Below are 12,999 nucleotides of genomic sequence, written 5' to 3' on the forward strand. Positions count from 1 at the left end.
CAGGGGCCCGCCGCCCCCGCCCAAGAGGGGGGGAACCCCGGGGAAAAAAAAAGAGGGCCCACAAGGGGTGTTGTAAATATGGCCCGACCAGGCTCGGCCACAGTTGGAAATATGGCGGGGCCCAGCGCCCAGGAGCAAGGACCAGAACCCACCCCCCAGGGACACGGACACTCCCGGCTCAGATGTAATGTGAACCCCCCCGCCGCGCGGAGAGAGCACCGCCGGGCCCAGGAAGCCGGCACCCCGGGGACACGGCCGCCGTTGCAAAGGGGCCCGTACCCCCCACCAGGGAAGAGGCAGGGGACAGATGGTCCTAGGTCCCACCTTCCTTGCAAAATGTGTGTGCGTGTATGTGCGTTTGAGAGGGTGTGTGTGTGCATGTGTGTGTGTTTATGTTGGAATGTATATATTGAGGGGGGAGGGGTGTGTGTGCTAAGGGGGGTGCAGTTAAAATTGGCGGGTAGGGCACTGAGGGGACATCTCCTGATTACTCACAGTGACGTCCCCTCACCCTCCCCACCAAGGGACCCTAAATGTCTAAGGTGTGGTTAAAATTGGCGGGTAGGGTGCCAGGAGGACATCCGCTGCTTGCTGGCAAAGGGGGGTGACCAATGTTGCTTCAACCCCGGTGACTTTTCCAGAATAAAATTCTACTTTGACTCAGTGTAGCCACCGATGGCCATAGGACTGAAATAAAACCTAGCATGTTTCCCAAAAAACCGCTCCAAGGCTTTTTCTCATCACTCACAGAGTGACAGTGATACGAGCTGATGACACGACAGGAGCTTTATAAATCAAAATAGAGAGTTCTATTTAAACCTGCAGACCTTCACCTCTGCTGTGGTGGATCTGTCTAGGTCATGTGACCATCTCCGCCGGCTCTGCTGCAGCATCTTGGCAGTCTGCCACAGACAGTTACTGGAGTTGTTGAAGTGAACAAGTAGCCTCTTCAGTATTTCAGGACTCTGTTGTCCCATCTGGAATTCAAATGCTTCGTCCTTTCTGCCAAAGTGCTCAAAAGAGGAAGTTTTCCTTTTGTGCTGAAGATGCTTTGCAGGAGTCCAATCTGCCATCAGAATTTGGGGGTGGGGGGCATGGACCAGTGGGGGTGTCAACTTTGATGCTGTGCCACTGTGAGCAGGTTTTTCCTAAACCTTGGCGTGTTTTTGCACCAACACTTCACTACAGGCCGGGTAGGCGGGTCGGTCGGGTAGAAGCCGTCTGCCGGCGTCGGCGGGTGAGTTTCTGCAGCTTCCCTCCAAACTCTAAGTGAAATTTCCCTCATTTTTATCTAGCGCGGCACCCGCCCTTGTCGCTCATCTTCCGCATGATGCACGGACTAATCTAGCATACCCTTCCCTACCTGCAAATGTGTTTAGTGAAGGACAGATAAGACCTGTCACATATGAAATCTGTTTTTCTCCTCAATCCCCCCCCCAGGTAATATCCTGACTGATGTAACAGCCACGGCTGACAGTCAGACCTAAAAAAGGGGAGTGAAGAATTTAAATGAAATATTTCAATTGCATTGTATTCTGTGCACCAGTCTTTGAATATTTTGCTTTATTGAACGTTTAAGCGTTTGATGCTTTAATGACTTTATATGGGTGTAAAAAGTTCTTTGCTCGTGTTCCTGATGACATCAGAGGAGCAGCGCTTCACACTGCAGCGCTCAAAGAGATGCTTCCATAATTACATCTCACCATCCTTGTCCCGATTTTGCTCGTAAAGTCTCTCAGTTCCAACAAAAATAGCAGCTAAAGCTCTTCTTTAGCGGTGTAGCTTTCCACTGAATCCGGTGTCAGACCGTTGAACAAGTGAACAAAACAATGAAGCTCAGAGACGCTAGTCTCTGCGTTTGGCGGATTTTTGCACTACATCTTCAATGATGCATTGGGTTAAAGAGACAGCTTCTCGGCGCACGAGTCTCTCCTCTTAACATCTTGAAACCACAACAAACACACTAACCAGTTTTTAAATCTTCTAACTTTTATTACATCTTTTAGTAAAAACAACTGTAGCTTTTTCTGACACAATTGTCACAAAAATGCATGTGAGATTGTGGAGGGGATGGATTTTAAATATGAATAATAAAAACAGTTTGCCTTAGCATTAATAATACATATACATATATATAGTTGTATATATGTGCATATAATAGTGGCTGGGTAGCTCAGTGGGTAAGGTGCAGGACTGTCATACAGGAAACCCGGGTTTGATTCATATATGTGTTTGTTTATGTATATAGATATGTTTATTTCAATTTGATTTATCAGGTAAATTGAAGGAAACAGGATGAAGAAAACATGTTTCTCCTCCCCTTTTACATTATACATATACATATAAAAAAAACATACAAAAAAGATTTAAATAAGTATAAAAAGGCTCTGTATCTAAATGTACATATCAGCAATACAGGCTTTATGTTTGTTTGTTGTTTACATTATGTTTTATGTTTAGAATGACCCTGACGGTTTTGTGTGTTTTTCCTAAGTTTCTAAGTTGTACCTGGAGTAAATATACATATCCAAGTAAATAAATTAATTTACTATGATGCAACAGCTAAAAAATATATACTTTTTTGGATTTTCTGAACACGCGTTATCAATGGGATTTAGTTAATTTAGTCCATCTAAGACATCTGTAACAATGTTTTTTAATGCAGCCATAGATGCGCCGTCAGGTCAGAAAAGTTCAAATAGTTTAAAACAGAACAAAATTTACAATATATTCCAAAGTTTGGGCTGTAACTGTGCATGTCAGTCAATAAATGACATTTATGGTTAGTTGATGGAAAAAAAACTCATAACTTCATGTTTGAGAGGCTGTTAAAATATTAAACTGATCTGAAATCAGATACATTTTTATTTATGATTTGTTTTTATTCTTTTTTCTGACCTGTACATTGAACATCAACCGATGTACTGTGATACATTTTTATGAATCTAAGTATTTGTTTGGTGTTTCTGATGGGATTTCTTATCAAATGTAGCAGCGATGGATGTGTTTGGTGAAACCATAACTAGCTAAGAAATGGACTCAAACAATGAGTCCTCCGACTGGATTCTTAGTCCTTATTTCAGTCATTTGGGACTTTCCTGATCCAAAGATATGATCCAGCTGTAATGTCACGTTGATTATTCTAGATTTTTGTGTGTAAAGGCTTTGGGGAGCATTCGTATTCTTATTATTCTGTTTTGTGTGCTTTGTTCCTGTGTCAGAGTGGAAGCTCACTATTTTGTGTGGATCTGTGTGTGTCTGTCTGTGTGAATTGATTGCAGGTGTGTTGCTGGACAGGTGTGCACCCTGATTGGACCAGAACATATGCAGGCAGCCTTTAAATGGGAGTTCTGCTGCAGGCTGCCTTAATGTGTGGTGTTTTGAGTTCAAGCCTGCTTTGCTCGGTAGTGATGGAGAAACCAAAGCTTTGTGAACCTAAATGAACCAGTTTGTGTTGAAAGGGTTCAGGGTTGTGAAGCATTTGACACGTGTAGCCAGACTTTAACGTCGCATCTGCATGAAACAAAAAAGACCAGTGTGTCATAGAATAGTTTATGTGTGGTAATAATACTTTCATAAATTCTGAATTTTGTTTCATAATCAACCATAATGTAAATGTCATGCAACTGTTGATGTATAAAAGATTTGAGCAAAACTTTTGCCTTTGCAAAATTGGTTTTAAATAAAGTTGGATCTTTAACATTTTACAAAAAAGCAGCAGTGAAACTTTGATGCTACTGGGAGAAATTACACTGGATTTTACGCATTTTCATTAAGGAAACGTATCTCAGCAGTTTTCACACACTGACAGAGCATTCACTGCTAAACTAATGCGTATCTGGGCTGAATGTGTGCATGGATGGATGTATTTATGTTGGTTTGTAAATCAACGTCTGATTGCAAATGCCAGATGAAATGTTTGACCAAACTCGCCTAAATCTCTCTCCCTGTGTATAAAGCGATGTGAGCACAGCAACCATCAGAACAAAGTCTTCTTCTGTCTTTTAAATCCACAAAGACATTCATGCGGTCATACGTATTGCAGCTTTCTGGATGGACCTGAGACTGACATGTTGGCTGAAGCTCAGTTTGACTTTTCCTCCTTTTTTAGGGTGGATTCAGACTGGAAAAGTCCGAGTCTGCTTAAGTAGGCCCTATCTGAGTTCTGAACCTTGTGCTTGGTCTGCATTCAGACTCCCATCAAGTTGACTTTCCTGTCCTGGAACAAACCACATGACGAAAGATCTCTTCTCTCATTGGTCAGGAGTTACGAGGGCGCAGCAAATCAACAAGAGACAGAAATCTTTTGCTTTGTAATCCTTGTTGGGATAGTTCACTGATTCAAACTTTGTTTCGCTGATCAATTCTGAATGTCTGACACTTTTTACTTTGGTACAGCAGAGTCCTGCTGCAAGGCGTTACTATGGAGACAATGGCTAAGGAGGGATGCTGATAAGTCAAAGTCAAAGTCAAAGTCGGCTTTATTGTCAAATGTACTGCATCCATAAAGACATACAGCACAGATGAAATTGCTTTCCTCTCACCCCACAGTGCAAGCAGGATATAAAAAATAAATAAATAAACGACTTAAAAAATAGATAAAAAGACAGCAAAATAAGAAGAATAACAGTAGTCTAAACAGTGCAGGGAGCAATGAGATGGTTAAAGTGGCAGTTTAAAGTGACAACAGTGCTGAGAACAGTAAGTGGATGAGTTAGTGACGGCAGTCTTTGGTGAAGGTGGTGGTCTGAACTGTTGTGAAAGTTTTCAGTGTGGGCTTGTAGGACGGAGTGGAGGGGCCAGAGGGGGGAGGGCAGGGAGGGAGTTGAGTGTCCTTATCGCCTGATGGAGGAAACTGTCTTTTAGTCTGCTGGTTCTGGCCTGCAGACTTTGCAGCCTCCTCCCTGATGGCAGCAGGTTGAAGTGTCTCTGGGATGGGTGTGAGGGGTCCCCTGCAATCCTGATGGCTTTGCGGGTGAGGGGGGAGCGGTAAATGTCTGAGAGGCCAATAAGAGGGACACCAACGATCTTCTCAGCTGTTCTCACAATGTGCTGCAGAGTCTTCCGGCAGGACGCGTTGCAGGCTCCGTACCACACGGTGATGCAGCTGGTCAGGATGCTCTCGATGGCCCCCCTTTAGAAGGTCTGCATGATGGGGGGAGGAGCTCTGGCCCTCTTCAGTTTGCGGAGGAAGTACAGGCGTTGTTGGGATTTCTTGGCCAGTGACGCAGTGTTTTGGTTCCAAGACAGGTCGTCGGAGATGTGCACCCCCAGGAACTTGGTGCAGCTCACCCTTTCCACAGCAGCACCATTGACGATCAGTGGAGCGTGCTGGGTGGGAGTTCTCCTGAAGTCCACAACCATCTCCTTTGTCTTCTCCACATTCAGGTGGAGATTATTTTCTTTGTACCACAGAGCCAGCCTGCTCACCTCCCTCCTGTAGGGGGTCTCATCGTTGTTGTTGATGAGACCCACCACCGTTGTGTCATCCGCAAACTTGATAAAGAGGTTGGAGCTTGATGTTGGGGTGCAGTCGTGAGTCAGCAGAGTGAAGAGAAGGGGGCTCAGCACACATCCTTGGGGGACCCCTGTGTTAATTGTAATGGTGCTGGAGGTGTTGTTGCCGACACGAACTGCCTGTGGTCTCCCTGTCAGAAAGTCCAGCAGCCAGTTACACAGGGAGGTGTTGAGTCCTAGCTGGTCTAGCTTGTGGATGAGCTGCTGGGGGATGACTGTATTGAAGGCGGAGCTGAAGTCAATGAATAGCATTCTGACATGAGAGTCTTTTGTTTCCAGGTGAGTGAGGGCTGAGTGGAGGGCTGTTGAGATGGCATCATCGGTCGAACGGTTTGACCGATATGCAAACTGGTAGGGGTCCAGAGTGGGGGGGAGGGTAGACTTGATGTGCTGCATGACCAGCCGCTCAAAGCACTTCATGAGAATGGGGGTGAGAGCGATCGGGCGGTAGTCATTGTAGCAGGAGGGAGAGGACTTCTTTGGGACCGGGATGATGGTGGTGGCTTTGAAGCATGAGGGGACAACAGCCTGGCTCAGTGAGAGGTTGAAGATGTCGGTGATGACATCTGTCAGCTCATCAGCACAGTTCCTCAGGACACAGCCAGGAATGTTGTCAGGTCCTGGGGCTCTCTGTGGCTTAATCCTTCCCAGTGAGCGCCTCACGCTGTCACGTGATAGCATCAGCACTAGGTCACTGGGAGGGGGAGGAGTCTTCTGTGCCGGGATGCTGTTGTCTGCCTCAAAGCGGGCAAAGAAGGTATTTAGCTGGTCCAGCAGAGGGGTAGAGTAGTCGCAGGCCTGTGGGGCGGGCTTGTAATCCGTGATGGTCTGGATGCCCCGCCACAGGTTCCTGGTGTCACCACTGTCGCTGAATCGGTCAGCCACCTTCCTGGAGTGCTCCCTCTTGGCCACCCTGATGCCTCGTGACAGGTTGGCCCTGGCTGTTCTCAGACCAGCTTCATTCCCAGCTCTGAAGGCAGCATTCCGTTCCCTCCAGAGTCTGTGGACGTCTCCTGTCAGCCATGGCTTTTGGTTGGCTCGAAGGGTGATGGTTTTGGTGACTGTGACATCGTCCATGCACTTCCTCATGTAGGATGTGACAGTCTCTGTGTACTCCTGGAGATCAGTGATGTCATTATAGGTGGCTGCTTGTTTGAATATACTCCAGTCAGTGGTGGCAAAGCAGTCCTGTAGAGCCTCAGTAGATCCCTCAGGCCACACCCGAACCACCTTTTCAGCTGGTCTGACGGCTTTCACCTTTGGCCTGTATGCTGGCATTAGCATGACAGTGGTGTGGTCTGAGGCGCCCAGGTGGGGGAGGGGAAGGGCTTTGTAGGCTCCTTTGTGTGCGGTGTAAACATTGTCCAAGATGTTTTTACCTCTTGTGGGGAAGTTGATATGTCCATGGAGTTGTGGAAACACGCTCTTGGGGTTTGCATGGTTGAAGTCCCCGGCCAGGATGAGGAAGGCATCAGGGTGTGCTGTCTGCTGCTCGCTGATGTGCTGGTGTAGTTCATACAGAGCCTCACTCCTGTTGGTGGTGGAGCTGGGAGGGATGTATGCTGCTACCAGCAGTATGGAGCTAAATTCTCTCGGCAGGTAGAATGGCCGGCATTTAACGATCATAAACTCAGCCAGGGCGGAGCAGTGTTGGTAGACCACTCTGGCATTCCGGCACCAAGCATCGCTGATGTAAACACACAGTCCTCCACCGCGGGTCTTGCCCCCCTCGACGAGCATCCTGTCGGCCCGGAAGCATGCTAACCCGGCTAGCTGGATGGTACAGTCCGGGACGTTGTCCGTTAGCCACGTTTCCACAAAGACAAAGACGCAGCACTCACTCGCAGTCTTGGACGATGTGCGTAGCAGGCGGATATAGTCCAGTTTATTGTCCAGAGATCGTACGTTGGCCAGCGTGATTGTTGGGATAGTTGGCCGGTGAGGACTAGCCGCTAGCCTAGCACGGATGCCTCCGCGCTTCCCTGTTTATGACGGATGTATTTTCGGGAAAACGGTGAGAACCAATGTGGATCACGTTAAAAGTTGTTTTGATCCGCCCACATTTCAGTGAGTTTCTGTGTCTCATTGTTGCTCCGCTACTGCATTTACACTGCCTTATGATTGGCTACGGTGGCCATTTTGGTCCATAGTTCTGCTCTGAGCATGGAGCGTATTCAGACTGAGGAATGTCGGACAGAACCGATGCTCAGTCCAATTGGAAATGAATAGAGACCGCCTGAAAAGATGGGTCAGAGAGCGGTTCCTGGTTCTGTATTCAGACAGAAAAATTCTTCTACATCATCTGAGGAAACAAACTCTGGTTCAGGCTAGAGCAAACCAAGTGTGTCCAGTCTGAATCCACCCGTCTACTTCTGGCTTTTGCGTTTTCTTTCGTCTGTATTTCCTCTCCGCCTCAGCTTTGGTTCTTACCGACTGCTAATCCTGTTCCAGCCGAGTTAATATTGTTTCACGTCATTCCAGGTTTTGCCTGTTTTGGTCTTTTTGGATTATCTGTTTGGCTCGTGTGCTGCCGCTTGTCCATTTTTTCTTTGGTCCGTCTTTCTCCTGTAACTAAACTTTTAGGCCGACTCTGTTTCTTCTTCCCAAACACAGTTTGTGCGCTGCCGTTTCACACTTTCACAAACTAAATCAGATTGCTTCACATCTTCAAGTCCAGGTTTGTGAAGCACAAAAGAACAAAGAAAAGTCTCTTTTGATGGAAGGATGCGTCTCTACAACACGGGAAGCGGAGGAACGATTTTGCTTTCCAATCCGGAAAAGAACAAAGGTAGAACGTAAATAAACATTGCATTCACGCCTTTTTGTGTTTGCTATAAATGGAGGTGAAAATAAAAGATTTTCTCTCTTTGTGTCTCACACACTGCATCAGCAATCCTCCCATCAAACAATATTGGCAATGCGATCAAACCCACGTCCACAGTTTCACAGGCAGCCACAGACGGACGAACCTAAAGCAAATCTGAAACAGACGACAAAAAAGAAAATACATTCGTTTTTAACAACATTGATGTCCAAATAGACCTCCATGGGAAGTTTGGCTCAGTTTATCTAAAAAAACAGATTCTTCTAAGTCCTTTTGTTTTTATTTTACCTGTTTTTAAAAAAAAATCTGTTTAAACTTTTCTTTATGAGCTGCTGATCATTCTCTGTTGCAAAAACATTTTTGTTAACGAAAAATCACTTTATTTAATAAGATATTTTTTACCAACAAACTATTGTCTTCTTTTGCTCATTAAATGAATAGTTTGTACATAAACATATTATTGTGCCCACAAAACAAAGAAACCGTACATAAACATTAAAAAATGCATCCTGGTTTAAAATATGTCAAAACGAGTTTTTTATGACGAAAAGAGCCTCAAATGCTTTAAGTTAGATTTTTTTTTTAAAGTCCTTGAACAAGGATCAGGAATTTATTTTTCTAATGAATTGCTCACATTGATTCTTTGCAGTTTGATTCAGGATATCATAAGTAGAATTTTCTGATGTGTCTGTTGTGTAGTTTTTTAAGACCCGCTCTAAATTTGGTGTTTGGTGTTTTTAACACGTCCGTCCTGGGGGAGGATCCCTCCTTCATGTGGACACCCCTGAGGTTTCTTTGTTTTTTTCCAGAATCCGTTTATTTTAGGAGTTTTTCCTCACAGAGGAGGGGGGTCTAAGGGCAGAGATGTCCAGCTTAGTTTAGTTAGTTCAGTTTAGAATCTTTTTATTGAATTGTGTGTGTTATGATCCTGTGGATTTTATGTTTTACCCTACATTTATCTGCACAAAGCCCATCAAGACGACTGTTGTTGTGATTTTGGGTTGCACAAATAAATTGAATTAAATTGAATTGAATTGAATTGAATTGCATTGAACATCTTCTTGTGGCCTTTTTCTGATGGCGGAGGACATACAGAAAAGAAAATAAAGCTCCAAACTGCACTGAATTGTCTAAAAACAGCATAATCATAATTCAAATACCACTGGAAACGCTTTGACAATAGATCAGAAGACGATCGGAGAGGGAATTTAACGTCTGAAAAATCCAGCAGTGAATAAATAGAAGAAATATTTCAGCTTTACTTGTTTTGTCTGGATTGCAGTGAATTCATTTTTTTTCCTATTAAACTTGTTTTCTGTTTCCTTCCACTGACAGACTTTGATTAATGTTCTAATGCGTTGTTGTTATATTGGCATGAGAAAATGTACTTTTGACTTTAAGCAGATGTAATGTACATTGAGCCTATACTGTTTTAAACCACATGAACTCTTTCCACCAGCGCCACGAGTAACTAAGATTCCAGCAGCAAGTGAATAAACTGGATTTGACTCGTCTCCAGAGCTAAAGCTCGAATCATTAGCCTTAAATCTGAAGCAATTAGTAAACGTAGTTGCAGCTCATGGGATTCCCTATCCCACATAACGACTGAGCAGAGGTATTGGGCCGACATGACACGGATAATAAAAGGTAGAATTTATTGAACTGAATACTTGCTCTGGTGTTTAATGAGGAGGAAGTGGAATCGGGTCTCTTTGAAACTATTGAAGGTAAGACGCCTTAAACAACAATCATGTCATAAAGCCAATAAAACTCTTGTGCATTAAACTGTTGAAAGCTTCTTTCTTGATGTTGACCTTAATCCTGTCCTCAACTGTGTAAAAATGTACTTATTTTACCTAATATAAATTAAAAAAAAGCATAATAAATAACTGTTTGTTTTTATTAATTTCCTTTAGTTTATTTGTGGATATAGAAGATTTATACATTTTACAATTATTGTTTGCACATATTTCAGTTATTTACCCTACTGTTTTTATGCATTCTTGCTATCTTCTGTATTTACTCATCTAATTACTACAGTTACATAAATAATATGTTTGTTTCTACGTATGTTTGAGTTTCTGGGGGCGGGGCTTAGGGTGTGTGGCAGCAGCTTTTGGGTTTAACTTTTGATCTATAGTTTTAGTTCAAGACACGCCCCAGCAATAAAACCTAATCACCTGTTGATTATTTATACCTCAGCCTGGTCAGATGCTGGTTTCTAACCTCCTCTTGATTTTGTTTTCATTTCACAGATTTTAGGTTGTCGTGTTTGTTTTCATGGTTTTCTCTTTATTTCATCAAATCTTCTTGTTTTTGTCGCCTGTCTCTGTTTTTTTTCTTCCTTATTTTAGTTTAATCACAAACTCTGACAGAAATATAGAATCAAATCTAAATGAACCACTTCGCAAAGATGCTAATCCCAACTTGTCTGTGTGCATTCATCATTAAAATTGGAGTTTGTGGCTTGTCTGTTTGTCTTTTCTAATGTCTGCCTTGTCTAGACGGCCCACTTCCACGTCGTGGGTTGGAAACTCTTGTCCCAGTCAGCTGAGCATGTTGTTTGTGGGATTTTCTCCTCTTTTTTTCCTCCAAAGTCTTAGAGGCTGGAAGGATTTTTGATAATGCTTAGATGGACAAACTCTGAAGGCGAGTGAACCGTTTAGCTCGGAGCTCTTGAAGGAATCCATTGTGGATTATTTGGAGTTGCAGTTCTGGTTTTTATAGGTTAGTCTTTCAACAGATTTCTGTGAATCAGATGGGTCTTTTCAAAAAAAATAAACCTGTTTCAAAAAATGAACCTATTAATTGATTTACTGTATTGTAACAAGAAAGATGTGTTATATTAGCTTGGCAGTACGGTGGCCTTGAAGTGCCAATCACATTGATAAATCACTCAACAAATTAGGAAAATATATTGATTTATGTAAGAACACAAAAAATAAAAAATTTATATATTTTAGAAATCAAAACAAAATTCAAGAAACGAAAACCTAAACATTTAAGGAAGCAAAAGTTTCCAGATAAGGAGTGACAGCGTTTTTCCATCCATCTTGTCTGAGCTTTGAGGTTTGCCGTGACGTTGCTGCATGTGAAGCTGCAGAGGCAGGCATCGTCAATGAAAGTCCCCAGACAAAAAATAGCAGGAACTCACTCAAAGATATCTCATGTATTCATTCTTTTTAGGACAAACTCCACAGAAATCCCTTACATCATCACTCTTTCTCAGAGTGATGCGAGGTTTAGACGTGTCCTTATCCTCTTGCTTTAAGACTACAGCTGGTCCTGAAAGAAATTATGGCCAAAAAAAAGGGTGAAATTCAGAAAAGGTTACAGCAAAATACATATCGAGAAACAAAAACTATTTCCAAAATAATATATATTTGTTTCAAAACAAAAAACAAGTTAAGTCATTCAAAGTTCAAAACTCATTGTTCATTTCTTTATTTCTTTTACTACACCAAACACGAGTACAAAGATCACCCGTTTGTTTGTGTTTTTTATTGAATGCACTATACTTCCATAGCTGCCTATTTTTCTGATTTCCTATTTTGTTTCATTTTTGTTAACATTTCCCTGTGATTTCTGGAAATTATTTGTGTTACAAAGCTTTTCATTTTTATTTACTTTTTTATTTGTTTTTGTTTTTTATTGCGGACTGAAGTTTTGATTTCTCAGCTTCTCTGATGTGATTTGTACTTCAGGGCCACCGTAGGGTTGAGCTGAATTCTGCGGGATCTTTTCAAAACCCCTTTTTTTCAGAAATGTGGGATTGGACTTGGTGGTACAAATAATCAAAAATGTTTTGCTTAAATGTATGTTTTTTCTAGTGTAATAAGACGTGTTTCCAAATGTTTTTTCAAGCGTATTCTTTCTTTTCTGACCTGTCTTTGTCGATTTTGCTCAAACGCCTGTGTGGAACTATCCTCCCATGGGGTTTGCACTGTCGATTAACATTTTCAAAAGTGCTGCCACCGCTAAGAAGATTCATTTTCATTCAAAGACCAACATTCTTTTGATCCTTCAAAAAAAGCAATTATGGCCAGCAATTGGTGTAAAGCTCGTTGGTCGCTGCCTGGTTTTAATTTCCGTGAGGTTAACCTCTGAAAATCCAAATAAATAAAACTGTCAGTTAGGAGCAGACTGGCAGGTTGTTCGCTTTGTTCACTGAGTCACCATGACAGCGTTTGCTTGTTTTAAAACTTTATTAGCTGCTCTCTGGAAGGACAGGAGGCCAAAGGACATAAAGTTTGCTCCTGGAAAACATCAGATTTGTGTTTTTGTTCCATCTCTGCTTTTTACGAGTCAAATCCTTATGAATCTACACAGATAAGAACGGTGAAACGTAAACCACGAAGACTAATCCTTTGTTTTGTTAACCCTTGTCCTATATCCTATGACCTCACACTGACGTGTTCTCCCTACCATGACAAAGGTGGATAAAGGTGGAAAGATTTCATGTAATCCATGGACACCAGTGAAGATCACAAATCATTGAAGAAAAAAGGTTCAGAGCACTGTCTAGTGGGTCTAGATGACCCAACTCCCAATGTTAAGGTGTCTAGGATAACACAAGGGTTAAAAACGCAATAAATATTAGCTGTAATTCCAATAATTCTTTATTAAAGTGACTTATTGAGATTTCTTGGACGTCTTGG

This window comes from Oryzias latipes, chromosome 5 (genome assembly GCF_002234675.1).
Source record: "Oryzias latipes chromosome 5, ASM223467v1".
NCBI classification, from domain to species: Eukaryota; Metazoa; Chordata; class Actinopteri; order Beloniformes; family Adrianichthyidae; genus Oryzias; species Oryzias latipes.